Source organism: Anomaloglossus baeobatrachus, chromosome 1 (genome assembly GCF_048569485.1).
Source record: "Anomaloglossus baeobatrachus isolate aAnoBae1 chromosome 1, aAnoBae1.hap1, whole genome shotgun sequence".
In the NCBI taxonomy this organism is placed as follows: Eukaryota; Metazoa; Chordata; class Amphibia; order Anura; family Aromobatidae; genus Anomaloglossus; species Anomaloglossus baeobatrachus.
Genome location: NC_134353.1, coordinates 508,118,525 through 508,137,676, shown reverse-complemented (window position 1 = coordinate 508,137,676; position 19,152 = coordinate 508,118,525).

Below are 19,152 nucleotides of genomic sequence, written 5' to 3'. Positions count from 1 at the left end.
GAAGCAACGCTCGACCATCCTGGATTACGCCGGACATGGAGGGCTTTGTCGGGGTTAATAAATTGGTAATGAGGGAATTTGTTAGTGTGTTTTATTTCTAATAAAGGATTTTTCGGGTGTGTGTGTTTATTTACTGTAATTTACAGATTAATCATGGAAGGTATCTCGGGGAGACGCCTGACATGATTAATCTAGGATTTAGTGGCAGCTATGGGCTGCCAATAACTCCTTTATTACCCCGATTTGCCAACGTACCAGGGCAAATCGGGAAGAGCCGGGTACAGTCCCAGAACAGCCGCATCTAATGGATGCGGCCATTCTGGGCGGCTGCTGACTGATATTGTTAGGCTGGGGGGCTCCCCATAACGTGGAGCTCCCCATCCTGAGAATACCAGCCTTCAGCCGTATGGCTTTATCTGGCTGGCATTAAAATTGGGGGGGACCGCACGCCGTTTTTTTTAATTATTTATTTCTAATTTTTTTTTTTTTCAATTCAACAAGCTTTATGGGCTTGTTTGAACTGAAAAATACATGAAACAATTGTTGACAAAACTGCAGCCAAAAACGCACCAAAAAAGCAGCAAAAATGCACCAAAAAAGCACCTACATTTTTTGTGACATTTCCAGGCTCTTTCTGACAAGGTGCAGTTTTGGCTGCAGTTTGTGAACACGAAAAAGAAGCAGCGTGCGCATGTAGCGTTAGGCTGTGTGCACTTTGCTTTTTTTGCTGCTTTTTCAACTGCAGCGTTTAATGCCAAAATGGATGTGTTCTTCTATTCAAGCAAAGTCTATGGGAATTTGGGTTTCTTGTGCGCACTATGCTGTTCAAAATGCTGCCTTTTTGTGGCAGAAATTTGGGCAAAAACTCTGCTTTTTAAAGAAGCAACATGTCAATTGTTTTTATTTGCGTTTTGAACTGAAAAGCTGAGTTTTTGCCACAAAAAAAGGCTGCAGTTTGAACTGCATAGTGCGCACAAGAAACCCAAATTCCCATAGACTTTGCTTTAAAGGCAGAACACATCAATTTTGGCATTAAAACGTTGCAGTTGAAAAAGCAGGTAAAAAGCAAAGTGCGCACATAGCCTTAGGCTGGAATCACACTTGCGAGTGTAAAATCGGTCCGATTCTCATGCCAGAAAGTCAGACGATTTCTTCTCACATTTCATCAGTGTGCTGTCAGTGTGCAATCAGTTTTTACCCTCAGCAGCTGCTAGTCATGTACTAATATGTACAGGAGCATTTACATTGTGCTCTGCTAAATGCGTGAAATGTATTGAGAAAAACGGATGTCACTAGGATGGTGTATGTGCCGTCCGTGTGACATCCATTTTTTTTTTTTCATGCACCCATAGACTTGCATTGAAGAGACTCGTGCAAGAAACTCACCAAAACACAGCATGCTGCGAATTTTTTTTTTTTCTCCCCTCCCCCCGCAAGTGTGAAGATGGCCTTAAATTGAGAGCAGGTCTCTTTCTGTATAGACACATGAGAAAGATTTGTCAGTCACCTGGAGAAGGGCAGGGAAATGCCGGCCGGGAGCTACGCCGGACTAGTCCGTGTAATCCTATAGTCCCCTGGGAGCTTTTCAAAAGGTTTTCTCTGTTAGGCTATGTGCGCACGTTGCGTCGGAGTACCTGCAGTTTATTCTGCACGTTTTCCTTCCCTTGGTTTTTGACCAAATGGCTTTTGACAATTTTTTAGCGCTAAAAACGCATGCGTTTTTACCGCGTTTTTAGTGCGTTTTTAGCGCTTTTTACCTGCGTTTTCACCTGCGTTTCTGCAGATGCGTTTTTGAGATCAAGACACTGAGAAATAAAGTTGAAATAGTCAAAAAGATTGAAAAAAGAGAAAAAAATTATAAAATTAACTTGTAATAAAATTAAATGGGAAATTATCAATTTAAATGTAATAATAGCGGTTATGCACATTTTAACAGAAAAATAGCTAAAGTTTATTATTTTTTAGCATTTAAATTTTCGGTTATTGTGTGTGTGTGTAAAGGAACATTAGAACCAATTAATTTTATGCCAGAAAAGCATGCGTTTTTGGAGCCAAAAACGCAGTTGAAAAGCAGGTAAAAAGCATGAAAAACGCAGGAATTGTGATTTTGGTTGCTTTTTGACATTTCTCATTGACTCCAATGTTAAGGAAACGCTGCAGAAATGGCAAAAACAACTGACATGCTGCTTCTTTTTCAGCATGGTTTTTGACCACAAATATGCAAATTAAACGCTGCTGAACAAAAAGCAAAGTGCAGACAGGATTTCTGCTTTTCCCATAGACTTTGCTGGAAATCAAAAATGCATGCATTTTTGCCCAAAAACGCTGCTGCCAAAAACGCTGCAGAAACGCGGTAAAAAACGCAACGTGCGAACATAGCCTTAAAACATAATTTGCTAAAACAATGGTCCACAATTCGAGGCCCACCAACACATCATGGCTTCAAAATTTCCTTACTAGTTATTTATTGCACAGGTGATTAGTTCTCAAGACCCAGCAGCAGATCGTTTTCAGGATTACCTTAGTATAGCATAAGTGATGGCACCTGTGTACTACTAAAGAAATTATGATCTGACATTAGCCTCGTTGTGACACTCCATAGACTTTTATTGTAAAAGCAACTTTCAGCTCACACAACTCATCGTGACCCAACAAGTTGGAATAGATGTCACGTAAGTGAGAGGAGGACCAAAGTGGCGGGGAAACTAGAAGAGGCGGTGTGTGTAGATAGATATTTAGAGATATCTCTATAGATTTACAAACACACCATTGATTCTGAGTTTGGGGGGGGGGGGTTCTTGACATTGTTCTTCATTAGTGGTAAGTTTAGGATGAGATACATTTTTCTTTTTTGTTTTTTTTCTTTTATTTGTGAACATGATTAACATTTTCAAAATGTTGGAATTTTGAACTTTAATGGACTTGGGGTATGTGCCCACAATCGGGACTTGCTGCGTCCTCACCTGCGGGGCCGCAAGACTCTTTCGCAGGTCTCTTGCTATGTTCTCTCTATGAAGGATGCATGTGATTCTGCAGCAAAAAATGGACATGTTGTGGTCTGGAAACACGCACCACAGGTCAGTGTTTGCTGCAGAAAAAACAAGAACAGTGGGCACAGGATTTCTTGAAATCCTGTCCATTATGCTTGTACTGTACAACGCAGCGTTTTGGGCGCAGCGAAAACACGCTACATCCAAAACGCTGCAAACTGATCATGGGCACGCACCCTTAAAGCAGAGTTTTGTCACACAAAATAGGTAATACCATTTTACCACATGTCTGTTACATCAGCGCAATTTTTAAACCTTTTTTGTTTTGTTAGAAAGCTTAAGTTTATCATTTCACCAACCACTTTTCTAAAGCTATTACTTTTATTTTTATATTTTTTTTTTATTTTATTTATTTATTTATTTTTAAGGGACCACATCACATTTGAAGTCAATTTGAGGCACCTATGTGACAGAAAATACCCAAAAGTGACACCATTCAAAAAAACATGTGAGCGAAATTCTCTACTTCTATGCCCTTGGAACTCCAAATTAATAAGATTTATGTTACAAAAGCTTGGAGAAATCAATGCAGCACAGCCAAATGTGGTATACTGAAGGTTTCTGCTTTATTACATCATGTATCCAGTTTATATAGTACCTCACACAAAGAAATTACCATGCACCAATAAGAGCCACAGGGGTGTGTGCAGAAATGTGAAACTTCCCCGCCAATCAGTGTAAGCTGAACCCTATGACATCATTCAGTTATAAGACAAGATGGTTTCTATAGAATACAAAATGGCTTGTATTTTCTCACAAACTACACCCCTCAAACTGCTCAAAACCACATGCAAGAAGTTTAACCCTTCAAATGCTTCACAGGAAATAAAGCATTGTGGAAGGAACAAATAAAAATGAAACGTTTTTATTTAGGCTCCAAAATTTGCATTTTCACAAGGTAATCAGAGAGAATGTACCCCTCAGTTTGTTGTGCAATTTCTCCTGAGAACACAAAAGGCCACAGATGTGATGGGAAAACTTCTTTTTGGGTGCACAGCAAAGCTTAGGAAGGGAAGGAGCACTATTTGACTTTTTAACTGCGTTTTTTTGCACTTCCTCAATGACTTGTATTGTGAAAAACAGTGGCAAAAACGCTGAAACTAAATGACATGCTAATTCTTTCAAAAACACAGCAAAAACCAAGGAGGTCGACAATACAGTCAGGAAAAAAAATCGCAGGTTGTGTGTGTGTGATTTCTGGAATCTCCATAGACTTTGCTGGCACTTTGAATGCAGAGTTTTAATAGCATGGCAAAGCAAAACAATGCTAAAAAAAAAGCAGCAAAAAATGCCCTGTGTGAACATAGCCTAATAGGAGAAAATAGACCATACACTTTGTTACAAAAATTTCTCCTGAGTTCGCCAAAACCCTATATCTTGTCATAAACTACGCTTGAGGCACAGTGCAGCGCTCAGAAAGGAAGAAGCACTTTTTTTTTTTCTTTTCTTCAGATTTAGTTGGAATTTGGAATGGTTTAGCGGTGCCATGTCAGTGGCAGAGCCCCTGAGGTGCCAAAAAAGCAAAATCCTCATAAGTAACCTCCATTTTACAAGCTACACCTCTCAATTCACCTAGGGGTGCACTGAGCATATTGACACCAGAGGTGTCACAAAATGTTAAACTATTGGGCGGTGATAAAAAAAAAAAAAACTACATTTTTAACACTAAGGCTGGAATCACATTTATGCGTGTAAAATCGGTCCGAGTAGCAGGAAAAAAAGTCGGACGATTTTTGTTCACTAGTGATCAGTGTGCAATCAGTTTTTACCCTCAGCAGCTGCTACTCATGTAATGTTATGTACAGAAGCATTTACATTGTTCTCTGCTACATGAGTGAAATCTATTGTGAAAAACGCATGTCACTAAGATGGTCCGTATGCACCCATAGACTTGCATTGGAGAGACTCGTGCGAGAAACTCGCCAAAATACAGCATGCTGCGATTTATTTATTTATTTTTTTTTTTTCTTTTCTCAGTTCGATTTGGACTGAGGAAAAAAATAGCAGATGGGAGCTGCCTCATTGAGTAACATGTGTCCGAGTGCACTGAATGAATTTCTCGCATTGCACTACTGCGGGAAAATCGCAAGTGAGAAGCCAGCCTAAAATGTTTTAGCCACTAATTTCAATTTTTTTTTTTTTTTTTTTTTTTAACAAAGGTAAAAAAAAAAAACCGTATACAATTTTTCCTGAACGTGGCAATATCCCACATGAGACTGTACAATACTGTTTGCCCACAAAACAGGGCTGAGAAGGGAATGAAAGCCATTTGACTTTTTGAGCACAGGTTTTTCTAGAATAGCAAACGGACTCCATTTGCAGAGCCCTTAAAGCGCACCAATCACCAGGATTTTCCTATATAACCTAAGGCCAGTGCTATACTGGCACTATCAGGCTGAGTTTATACATACCTTTAGTTGTCAGCTAGGATGTATAGGTTTTGAAACACAAGTAAGTAAAGTTGATAAAATGAAGAGTTTTACAACCAAGGAGTGTAACTGGTCGTCTCCCTGTGGTTATCGCGGGCTTCCGCAAGCCTGCGGTATTCCCCGCACATCTTTGCTCATCTGATCAGCAGAGAAGTGTGGCTAACAGGTGCAGGTGGATTGGAATACTGACCGCATGATTTAAATGGCCACGTCAAGGATCGCGCCATTCCCCGCTGCCATCGACAGCCCTGTGACGTCATCACGGGGTGCCTTGGTGTTGCCATGGTAGCGTGGGGTCAGCTGATGACCCCTAATTCTACCATGACTAACTTCCTATGAGAGCTAACAGCACCAGCACTCACAGGAAAGCAGCATTTCTCCTGATCAGAGTGATGCTACTATGATCAGAAATGCAAAGATTGGTGTGCAGGCATAAAGTCCCCTAGTAAAATGCATTAAAGAGTTTTTAAAAATATAAAAAAATTAAAAAAAAGTTAAAATGACCCCCAGTTGCCCCATTGAAAATAAATAAAATTGTTAAAAAAATATACACATTGTTATCGCTGCTTTTAGAAATGCCCTGTCTGTCAAAATATAAAATCAATTAATCTGATTGGTAACAAAGCAAGAAAAAAAAAAATTCTAAATCCCCAAATTGTTTTTGGTCGCTGTAAACTTTTTAAAAATGCAATTTTGGCGCTGTGGACAAGCCAGGTCGTCACAGGTACTGCAACAACACACCCCACACCCCGACTAGGCACATCAAAGTCAGACAAAAATACTTGTTGCCTCCCTCCAGGGGCTGATGTCCACACCAGGGGGTGGAGCCAGGCGGTTGGCCCCACCCACCGAGGAGTTCACAGTCCTGGAGGCGGGAAAAGGAAGGCAGTGTAGTTCAGGAGTGAAGTGAAGAGTGAAGTGGTAGTGGAGCAGACTGACCGTGTCCGGGTACGTGGCCCGGGCACATACAGCAAGGTTGGCAGACGGTGGTGACCGTCTGCAGGAGAGGCCGATTGACGTAAACCGTAAGGACCGGGGACGGGCGGTGGCCCGCCGGTACCGGACCGGGGAGCGAAGAGAGGCCAGCACCATTCGGCGGGGCCTACAGACCCCAACCAGGCTAGGAGTCGCCGTAAAACCGGTCAAATCCATTAGCGAAGGGAACCTCCTGGGTTTCCCAGCAGCAAAGACCTGATTGAAGGCAACCGCTCAAACCGTGAAGGGAAGTACAGTCACCGCCAAGGCTACAGTTCCCAGGGCCAGAGCCTGCGGGCAAAAGGGGCTCCCTCAGCATCAATCCAAGCTGGGGAGCGGGTTACCGGTGGGAAGCCATCAGAACCAGAAACATACTACAGGTGCAGGGAAAGGCAGTCACCGCTAACCTACCGGGAGAAAAGCCACCGCAGCCGTCTGTGGGACCCGTCCATCCAGCCGTTTGTTTTACCGGAGACTTTGCATTCATCATTGGCTGAGTGAGTACCACCGTGCCGTGCGGCACCGCACTGCCCCTACGACCCTGCACCTCACCAAACCCCACCATCCACCTTCCATTCACCCTCGCCGGGCCCCGGGAGAACCAACCCCTGCCCATGGAGGGGGAAAACAACATCCAAGCTGCTCCCTGTCATCGCTCCCGGGATCCCCGTCCAGAGCAGCGGTGGTGTCACAACCTCACCACAACCGTAGGTGGCGTCACAGACAATACCCCTCAAATCCCAAAACCTTCCCCTTTCACTCACGGGCGAGGAGCGCCGCTCGAGTACCCGGATCCGGCCCACCGCTTGAGCCACCGAGCAGCAAGCAAAGCAGCCCCGAGCCGGACCCGAGCGTGGTGAGCGCAGCATCCCCTCCCCGCCCGCGACACAATAACTGTACAAAAAATGGTTATAATTAAAAACTGCAGCTAAAGATGCAAAAAATAAGCAATGAGAGCCCCAGATCCCGAAAAATGATAACGCTACAGGTCTCGGGGAAAATGGCGACAAAAACGCTACTCTTACTCCCCCCCCTGGATAAAAGTATATGTATTTGGTATCTACGAATTTGTACCGATGTGAGGCATTAGATGGACACATCAGTTTTAACATATAGTGAACAAAAGACCCCCAAATTCTCTGCTGTCTTCCATTAAACCTATTATAAAGTACTAACAAAATGGTGCTTTACTCCCTCTAAACTAAACAATAAATTCAGGACAATCAGCTTTGTGTTACCAGAATTGTGCAAAAAAAAAATGCACCCTACTCCATATCCTATAGCAGTGATGGCGAACCTATGGCACGCGTGCCAGACTGAGCACGCAGAGCCCTTTTTGCTGGCACACGCGCTGTCACCACACTGAGACACTTTGATCTGCTGGTGTGATCACGCCGGCAGATCAAAGAGGTGTTAAGCAGAGGAGATATTTCTCCTCCCTCTGACACTCCTCCTCTCCCAGGCTGCAGGACTGTTGCCTAGGAGACGGAGGAGCGTCAGTAGGCGGCGCCTACGTCTTGTGGCCGCACGGGAACTGAACTCTGATGTCCCAGCGGCGTGGAGCGGGGGCTGTAAGGTGAGTTGTTTTTTTTTATTTTTAAAAGCTGTGTGCGGCTGTGCCAAGGTGTGGGGGACAGTGCCAGCATGGGGCATACATGGAGAGGACGGGGCATACATGGCTGCAAGGATGGAGGAAACGTGCAAAGATGGAGAGAAATATGCAAAGATGGGGGAAACCTGACTGCAAGGATGGGGGGGGGACCTGACTGCAAGGATGGGGGGGGGGACATCATGACTGCAAGGATGGGGGGGGGAAACATGACTGCAAGGATGGGGGGGGAACATGACTGCAAGGATGGGGGGGGGGGGAAACATGACTGCAAGGATGGGGGGGGAAACATGACTGCAAGGATGGGGGGGGGGGAAACATGACTGCAAGGATGGGGGGGGGGGAAACATGACTGCAAGGATGGGGGGGGAAACATGACTGCAAGGATGGGGGGGGAAACATGACTGCAAGGATGGGGGGGGGAACATGACTGCAAGGATGGGGGGGGAACATGACTGCAAGGATGGGGGGGGGAACATGACTGCAAGGATGGGGGGGGGAAACATGACTGCAAGGATGGGGGGGGGAAACATGACTGCAAGGATGGGGGGGGGGAACATGACTGCAAGGATGGGGGGGGGGACATGACTGCAAGGATGGGGGGGGGACATGACTGCAAGGATGGGGGGGGGGACATGACTGCAAGGATGGGGGGGGGACATGACTGCAAGGATGGGGGGGGGGACATGACTGCAAGGATGGGGGGGAACATGACTGCAAGGATGGGGGGGGGAAACATGACTGCAAGGATGGGGGGGGGAAACATGACTGCAAGGATGGGGGGGGGAAACATGACTGCAAGGATGGGGGGGGGGAACATGACTGCAAGGATGGGGGGGGGGAACATGACTGCAAGGATGGGGGGGGAAACATGACTGCAAGGATGGGGGGGGAAACATGACTGCAAGGATGGGGGGGGGAACATGACTGCAAGGATGGGGGGGGGAAACATGGCTGCAAGGATGGGAGGGGGGAAACATGACTGCAAGGATGGGGGGGGGGACATGACTGCAAGGATGGGGGGGAAACATGACTGCAAGAATGGGGGGGGGAAACATGACTGCAAGGATGGGGGGGGACATGCCAGGATGGGGAACATTTACCAGGATGGGGGTACATGAACATGCTAGGATGGGGAACATATAGCAGGATGGGGGTACATGAATATGCCAGGATGGGGAACATTTAGCAGGATGGAGGACATTTACCAGGATGGGGTACATTTACCAGGATGAGGTATATTTCCAGAATGGGGCCATGATGGGGTGAAATATACCAGAATGTAGGAAATATATATCAGCATGGGGGACATGTTTACCAGGAAGTGTCCAGTAAGGGGGACAGAACTACACAATGAAGGGGGAGGGGAGCAACTCGTACGTCTTTATGGGATTTCAGGATGTTCAGACTTTGAAATGTAGATGTGGATTACAGGGTGAAATCTGATTGCATTCCAGGCTAAAATCTCTGTCTAATATGCTGCAATTTTTTCCAGAAAGATCAATCCAACTGCTGTGTCTAGAAAGGGCAGGGGCTCAGCTTCAATGTGTGGTAAGCATGCATGAGCGTGATGCCCCCTGCTGAAGAGAAGACTGGAAAGGTAAGATTAAAATCAACTATTTGCATAATAGGATTGGTTGGCACTTCGGAAAAAAAAAAATGGGTTTAGGGCTACAGTTTGGGCACTCGCCCTGCAAAAGGTTCGCCATGAGTGTCCTATGGGAATGCCCGAAGGTTAAAGCTCTCTGGGGAAGAAGTTTCAAAACTAATAAATCAGATCACACACTCTAAAATAAAACTTACCTCAGATGGCTTTATCACTAGACCTACAAGATATAAATTCATCTCATATCTCAGTTGTGATTCACATCTTCTTAACAACTAAGGAACTCATTTTGTCCAAACGGAGAACAGAACATGTTCCTAACATCTCTGATGTCATTCATCTGGTATCTATCCATCATGATTATGAAAAACGGCATGCGATAATCAATAACTTGTTCCCTTCATACTATAGAAGGTGGAATAGCTGGAATCTCTTTATTAAAAGCAATAATCCTTAGAAAATATTGATTATGTACCAGCTTTACCTCCTCTCCAGACATACCTCCCTCCCACCCCTTAGGCTGGAAACACATCTATGCGAGTAAAATCGGTCCGACTGGGCTGAAAAAAACTCGGCTGATTTTAGTTCACGTTAAGTCCGAGTGCAACGCAAGTGCGATGCTTTTTTCTGAATAAATTAATGATTTTACTAGCGTGTGTAATGCGTATTTTTTACTATGTCATCTGCCATTCAGCTCTGCTACATGGCCGCTGACAGCAGACACAGACAGCCATGTAGCAGAGCTGAATGGCAGATGACAGCAGACATAGAGCCGCACGATCAGAATGAACTCGGGTGAACTTCACCCGACTTCATTGTCATGCTGCGGCTCTGTCTGTGTCGCGTCCTGATTAGCGGTCACCAGTGAAGGACTCACCGGTGACCGCTTATCCCCGGAGTGACTGAAGTTAGCAGCCCTCTCTCATACTCACCGATCCCCGGCGCGGCGCTGCACGGCATTCACACTGCTGCGGCGGCTTTTACTATTTTGAAAAAGCCGGCCGCTCATTAAACAATCTCGTATTCCCTGCTTTCCCCACCCACAGGCGCCTATGATTGGTTGCAGTGAGACACGCCCCCACGCTGAGTGACAGGTGTCTCACTGCACCCAATCACAGCAGCCGGTGGGCGGGTCTATACTGTGCAGTGAAATAAATAATTAAATAATTTTAAAAAACGGTGTGCGGTCCCCCCCAATTTTAATACCAGCCAGATAAAGCCATATGGCTGAAGGCTGGTATTTTCAGGATGGGGAGCTCCACGTTATGTGGAGCCCCCCAGCCTAACAATATCAGTCAGCAGCCGCCCAAAATTGCCGCATACATTATATGCGACAGTTCTGGGACTGTACCCGGCTTTTCCCGATGTACCCTGGTGCGTTGGCAAATCGGGGTAATAAGGAGTTATTGGCAGCCCATAGGTGCCACTAAATCCTAGATTAATCATGTCAGGCGTCTCCCCAAGGTACCTTCCATGATTAATCTGTAAATTACAGTAAATAAACACACACACACACCTGAAAAAATAATTTATTAGAAATAAAAAACATTAACAAATTCCCTGGTTCACCAATTTAATAAGCCCCAAAAAGCCCTCCATGTCCGGCGCAATCCACGGACCTCCAGCGTCGCTTCCAGCATGAAGGTGACAGGAGCTGCAGCAGACACCGCCACTCCTGTCACCTCCATGCAGCAACTGAGGTGAGTAGCGTGATCAGCTGAGCTGTCACTTAGGTTACCCGGTGGCCGCCACTGGATCCAGCGGTGGCCGCGATTAACCTCAGTGACACCTCAGCTGATCGCGCTACTCACCTCAGTTGCTGCGTGGAGCTGACAGGAGCGGTGGTGTCTGCTGCAGCTCCTGTCACCTTCATGCAGCAGAGCTGGAAGCCACGCTGGAGGTCCGTGGATTACGCCGGACATGGAGGGCTTTTTGGGGCTTATTAAATTGGTGATGAGGGAATTTGTTAGTGTTTTTTTATTTCTAATAAATGATTTTTTCAGGTGTGTGTGTTTATTTACTGTAATTTACAGATTAATCATGGAAGGTATCTCGTGGAGACGCCTGACATGATTAATCTAGGATTTAGTGGCAGCTATGGGCTGCCATTAACTCCTTATTACCCCGATTTGCCAACGCACCAGGGCAACTCGGGAAGAGCCGGGTACAGTCCCAGAACTGTCGCATCTAATGTATGCGGCAATTCTGGGCGGCTGCTGACTGATATTGTTAGGCTGGGGGGCTCCCCATAACGTGGAGCTCCCCATCCTGAGAATACCAGCCTTCAGCCGTATGGCTTTATCTGGCTGGTATTAAAATTGGGGGGGACCGCACGCCGTTTTTTTAAATTATTTAATTATTTATTTCACTGCACAGTATGGACCCGCCCACCGGCTGCTGTGATTGGGTGCAGTGAGACACCTGTCACTCAGCGTGGGGGCGTGTCTCACTGCAACCAATCATAGGCACCTCTGGGCGGGGAAAGCAGGGAATACGAGATTGTTTAATGATCGGCCGACTTTTTCAAAATAGTAGAAGCCGCCGCAGCAGTGTGACTGCCGTGCAGCGCCGCGCCGGGGAACGGTGAGTATGAGAGAGGAGGGGAAAATGACCGACAGATTGTGAGAGAGGGACTGAGATAGTGACGGACCGACAGAGAGAGAATAGAGACCGAGAGGGAGAGACCGACTGACAGAGAATAGTGATTGACAGACATTGTGAGACATCACTCGTTTCCAGTGTTTTAGGAAACATGCGAGAAATGTATTTAGAAAATTGGATGTCACTAGGATGGTGTGAGTGCCGTCCCGTGACATTCGATTATTTACACGCTCCCATAGACTTGCATTGGAGAGACTCGCAGTAGAAACTTGCAAAAAAGCAGCATGCTGCGATTTTTTTTCAAAGTCCGATTTGGACTGAGAAAAAAATCGCAAATGCGAGCTGAATGATTCACTAACGTGTCCGATTCCAATGCGAGTTTTTCTACTGCGAGAAACTCGCAAGTGAGAAGCAGCCCTTACACACATTTCCCCTCCCCTGGTGTTCTTTTTTTTTTTTTTTTTTTTTTCTTCTTCTCTCTCTTACTTGTTCAATTCTTTCTCTTTTCTTTCAATACTATACCTAGATTAGCTTAGTTATTTATAATAAGGTTAAATAAACAATATTAATTAGATACTTATTTGAGAAACCTATGCACTGTTATTAGTAGGTGATTGTTCTTCCTTATCCTTTCTCCTTGCCACTTCTCCTTCCCTGTTCCCCAAATAAAAAAAAACTTTTCCTTAATTTTTCCACCCTATCTTACCCCCCCTTCCAAGGTATTGTTAATCTTCATGCTTAATTCAAATGTTATACTATATGTATTGATAAATTCTTATTCAGAAATTCTCACGACTGTTGTTCCATTCTTTACTTTGCCTAGCGATTTAATGAAAATTATTGAAACACAAGACCCCCAAAACAATCCTCCAATGTTAGTTTTTTTGCACTTTCGCAACACTTGCGATTTTGTTCCCGTTTTCCAGTACACTATATGGTAAAACCTAATGATTTAATGAAAAAGTACAACTCGTCCTGCAAAAAATAAGTTCTCATATAGCAAGATTAACGGAAAAATAAAGTTATGGCTCTTAGAAGGGGAGGAAAGAGCGAAAATGGAAAATCACCCGGGGGTGAAGTGGTTAAAGATCCAGAATTCTTCCTGGTTGGTAGGTGATCAAATACTTATTTCATGCAATAAAATACAAATTAATTATTTAAAGATCAGACCATGTAATTTTCTGTTTGTTTGTTTTTTTTTGTTTTTTTTTTAAATTCTGTCTGTCACAGTTGAAGTGTATCTACAATACAAATTACAGACCTCTCCATCCTTTGTAGGTGGGAAAACTTGGAAAATTGGCAGTGTTTCAGATACTAATTTTTCCCACTGTAGTTGAAGAATATTTTTGTTTTGTTTTTAACTTTTTCTGCCAATGAGTCTCTCCGTCTCAATCCTTGCTACCTTGATTTGCTTTTTCCAGAATTCATTTAATTTTCTATAATTATTTAATGCCTTATCACTACCTTTTTTGCTTTTAATTCTACAAATACTCTGTAGAACAATATTTTTTGTTTTTGTCATTTATTGCACTCCTTAAAGCTCTTATTTCTCTACTGCACATCTTATAAAAGGGTACATGAAATGTTATTTTTTGATCACTTTTACCCAAGTGACCCCCAAACGTATATATTTGATATGCAGTCCAGCCTATTAGTTAACTTCTTTACCCCTAAGGACCGTTTCACACATCCAGCTTTTCGCTGGATTGGCGGATCCGGCGCACTCCAGTACAGTGTGATACAGTACAATGGCAGCACGGTAAGCTCCGGTCACGTGGTCATGTCACCCGGAAGTTGCCGCACTGCCATTGTACTGTATCACACTGTACTTGAGTGTGCTGGATCCGCCAATCCGGCGAAAAGCCGGATGTGTGAAACGGCCCTTAGCCTGTTTTTCACCTTGACGCCTCTTTTGCGATCGTTTAACCCCTTTACCCCCGGCCACTAAAACACCCTAATGACCGGGCCATTTTTTGCAACTCTGACCAGTGTCTTTTGAGAGGTTAAACTCTGGAACACTTCAACAAATCCCGGTAGTTCTGAGATTGATTTTTCATGACATATTGTACTTCTACTTCATGATATTTGTAAATTTAGGCCGATATTTTTTGTTTATTTGTGAAAATATCGGAAATTTGGCAAAAAGTTACTTTTTTCAAACTTTTCATTTGTATGCCCTTAAATCCAAATGTTATCACACAAAATAGTTACTAAATATGATTTCCCACATGTCTACTTTACATCAGTGCAATTTTTGAAACATATTTTTTTTTTGTTAGGAAGTTAGAAGGCTTAAAAGTTTATCAGCAATTTCTCATTTTACTAATAACATTTCTCACTTTGAGAGGCTTATGTTACAGAAAATAGCCAAAAGTGACACCATTCTAAGAACTACGCCCCTCAAACTGCTCAAAAAACCACATTCAAGAAGTATATTTAATCTTCAGATGCTTCACAGGAAATAAAGCATTGTGGAAGGAACAAATAAAATGTGACGTTTTCCCACAATCCTGTTACTTTATACCCAAGTTTTGCATTTTTTTTTTTGTTAGGAAGTTAGAAGGATTCAAAGTTTAGCAGTCATTTCTCATTTTTCCAACAAAATTTACAAAACCATGATTTTATGGACCACATCACATTTGAAGTGATTTTGAGAGGCCTAGGTGACAGAAAATACCCAAAAGCAACACCATTCTAAAAACTGCACACATCATACTGCTCAAAACCACATCAAAGAAGTTTATTAACCCTTTAGGTGCTTCATAGCAACTAAAGCAAGGTGGAAGGGAAAAAAGGAAAATTTTTTCTTTTTCCTACAAAAATGTTACTTTAGACATACCTTTGTGAAAATGCAAAATTTTATCAGGAAAAAATTCACCATACAATTTCTCCTGAGTACGCTGATACCTCATATGTGATGGAAATCAACTATTTTGGTGAATAGCAGGGCTTGGAAGGGAAGGAATGCCATTTGACTGCAAAATTGGCTGGAATCAGCGGACGCGTATAGAGAGCAGCTGATGTGCCTAAACAGTGGAGCTCCCTCCAAAAGTGATCCCATCTTCAAATTACTCTTCAAGGAATTTATGTAGATGGCTGGTGAGCACCTGGAAGCCCCACGTGCTTCACAGAATTTTATAATGTTGAGCTATGAAAAATTACATTTTTTTTTTTAACCTCAAAAATGTTAACTCCATTTTTTTTTTCATATTTCTTTGGGTAACTGGAGATAATGAACCTTACAATTTAATGTGCAATTTCTCCTGAGTATGCCAGTACCCCATATGTAGTCAAAAAATACTTTTGAGGCACAGTACAAAGTGAAGAAGGGAAGCAATGCCATATTGCAGTGTAGATTTAGTTGAAATGGTGTGTGGGTGCCATGTCACATTGGCAGAGCCCCTGAGGTGCAAGAACATCAGAAACCCCCACCCACAAGTGACCCTGTTGTACAATCTGCACCCTTGAATGAATTCATCTAGGAGTGCAGTGAGCATGTTGACACTACAGGTGTGTCACAAAATATACTATTTGGCGCTGAACAAAAAACAATTACATTTTTACCACTAACATTTTGTTTTAACCCAAGGTTTCCAATTTTCACAAGCGGAATAGGTTAAAAAAAAGTCCCCATAATGTTACAGAATTTCTCCTAACCGTGGCAATACCCCACATGTGACTATACAGTACTGTTTGGCCAAACCACAGAGCTCGGGAGGGAAGGAGGGCCATTTGATTTTTGGAGCGCAGATTTTCCTAGAATAGTTTGCGGACTCCATTTGCAGAGCCCGTAAATGCCAAAACAGAAGAAAGATCAAATTTTGTAAATTACACCCCTCTGGGAATTCATCAATGGTTGTAGTGAAGATTTAGTCTTTGGAAAACACATGGTGTCAAACGAACTATGGAAATAAGTCTTCCTTGTACCCAGTTCATTGTAGTACCTGTACATTGTGCCTAGTTCGTGCTGCTGGAAACCTGTACGTTTAAGCGGGCTCTCCTTACTACAACAAAAAATGTGCATTCTGGATGCTTTTCCCACTCTGTCTATGGCAGAGAAAGCATCCAGAACGCATGTATTCTCCAGGAATGTGCGCACGTTGCGTTCTGCCGAATGCGTCTCAGGACGCAGCTTTTTCGGCTGTGTTCTGAGACGCACAGGCAGTGACTTACACGCTGAGAAATTTAACGCAAAGTGCGCACATGGCCTAAGGCACATTTGTGAGGCTCAGAAGAGAGGGGGCATTTGGATTTGGGAGCCCAGATTTTGCTGGATTTCTTTTTTGAGGGGGTGTGCCATAGCGTTTTTCGAGAGCCTTTGTGCTACAGCTAATGTGTAAGCCCCCTATTTTTCCGTTAACCAATGACGGATATGAGTGCGGACTTGTGTTTTTGTGGGTTGAGTTGAATGCTATTTGGTGGCAATTTTGGTACTGAACATTTTAGATCAGTTCCCATTTATCCTGTGCTCAATACACTTACATCCAGGTTTCCATCTACATCTCCGAAATGCGTGATTCAGGTGAAACCCGCGATCCATTCACTAATGTAAAAGTCTGGACCTGCGTGGTTTCAAAATCACGAGCGCCAGGTCCAGAATTCTCAGGGAGCTCTGGATAATGATCCAGATCCAGCAACTTGGGAAAACTAAAAAAAAAAAAGAAAAGAAAATAAGAATAAAGCAGTGTTATACTTAGGCCGGCTTCACACTTGCGATTAACTCGCACGAGTGCAATGTGAGAACCTCGCATTGCACTTGGACCCATGTTAATCAGTGAGGCAGCTCCCAACCATCTGCTATTTTTTTATTTTTTTTTTCAGTCCAAATCGGACTGAGGAAAAAAATCGCAGCATGCTGCGTTTTGGTGAGTTTCTCGCACAAGTCTCTTCAATGCAAGTCTATGGATGTGTGAAAAAAAAACGGATGTCACACGGACGGCACATACACCATCCTAGTGACATCCGTTTTTCTTAATAGATTTGTAGCAAGTAGCTGAGAATAATGTAAATGCTCCTGTACATAACAGTACATGAATAGCAGCTGCTGAGGGTAAAAACTGATTGCACACTGACAGCACACTGATGAAAAGTGAACTAAAATCGTCCGACTTTCTGGCATGAGAATCGGACCGATTTTACACTCGCAAGTGTGATTCCAGCCTTACCGAGTCTCTGGCGCCTCTGTAACTGCTTCCGAAGGCGCTCATTCTACTTCCGGGGCCGCTCGTTGACTTCAAACATATTCACTGCTTTTCCTCATCCAGAGGCAGCCCTGGCATCTGTGATTGATTGCAGTCAGATGCACCCCCAGTCTGTGTGGCAGTGTTTGACAATCACAATCAATTTGCTTGCAATCACAGACCTTGTCTGTGGCTTTATCATGGTGTAGAAATACATTTTGAAAAATTAGTGTAGGGTCCCCCCTTATTATAATACCCAGCACAGATAAAGCCTACGGTTACAGGCTGCAGCCTCCCTCCATGCTCTTATCTTCGCTTTATATCAAAATAAGAGGATCTGCATGTGGCTTTAATTATTTACATTTCTTTTTTAAGGCGTGCGGTCCCCCACAATTTTGATAACCAGCCGGGCTAAAGCCTGTCAGCTGAGGGCTGGTATTCTCAGGCTGGGAAGGCCCATGGTTGTTGGGCACCTCCAGCCTAAAAATAGCAACATGGAGCCGCCCAGGATGCTCAAATCCAGTAGATGCGAAAATCCTGGAATTTTACCCGACTCTTCCTGATTGCCCTGGTGCAGTGGTAATCGGGCTAATAAGGGGTTAATAACAGCTCACAGCTGCCACTAAGCCCTAGATTAGTAATGGCAGGCATCTATGAGACCCTCCCATTACTAATCTGTAAGTGAAAAGAAATAAAAACAAACACAAAAAAATCCTTTATTTGAAATAAAATACAAAAAAACACCCTTTCACCAATTTATTAACCACAAAAACACCCAGGTCCAATGTAATCCATACAAGGTCTCACGACGATGCCAGCTCTGCTACATCTGAAGTGACACTGAGCTGCCATAAAACATGATCACCCGCTGTGAGGTTCAGGCAGAGACTGAGCAGCGCGATGGTGTCATTCAGCTTATTTGCAGTCACGGCTGGGGGTTTCCATGGTCCTCAACCAGTGATCACAGGTAACCTGAACTCAGTTGACCTCAGTGACTTCTCCTAAGGCCAGAATCACACTTGCTAGTGCCTTACGTGTAACTCGCGCGAGTCTCATGGTAGAACCTGGCTTGGCCGCACACTCCCCTGACAGGAGCGGGTCGGTTGCATGTATCTCTCTATGCAGCTCAGACGCTCCTGTATGCATAGTGTGTGGCCATGCCGGGTTCTACCATGAGAGACTCGCGCGAGTCACTAGCAAGTGTGATTCTGGCCTTAGGTGAAGTCACTTAGTTCATATACCTGCATCTCCTGGCAGAAAACCATGTTTTTTTTGCCAAGAGATGCAGATTTGGTGTTAAGTAGGGCAGGGCCCTCTTCCCTCTGTACTAGTCTGTCTATTGTAACTTGTATATGTGTTCTGTATGTAACCCCCTTCTCATGTACAGCACCATGGAATCAATGGTGCTCTATAAATAAATAATAATAATAAGTAGTCTTTATTTTTATATAATCTTTACTTTTATATAGCGCTAACATATTCCGCAGCGCTTTACATACATCAGGAACACTGTCCCCATTGGGGCTCACAATCTAAATTTCCTATCTGTATGTCTTTGGAGTGTGGGAGGAAACCGGAGTACCTAGAGGAAACCCATGCAAACACGGGGAGAATATACAAACTCCTTACAGATGGTGTCCTTGGTGGGATTCGAACCCAGGACCTCAGCGCTGCAAGACTCAGTGCTAACCACTGAGCCACT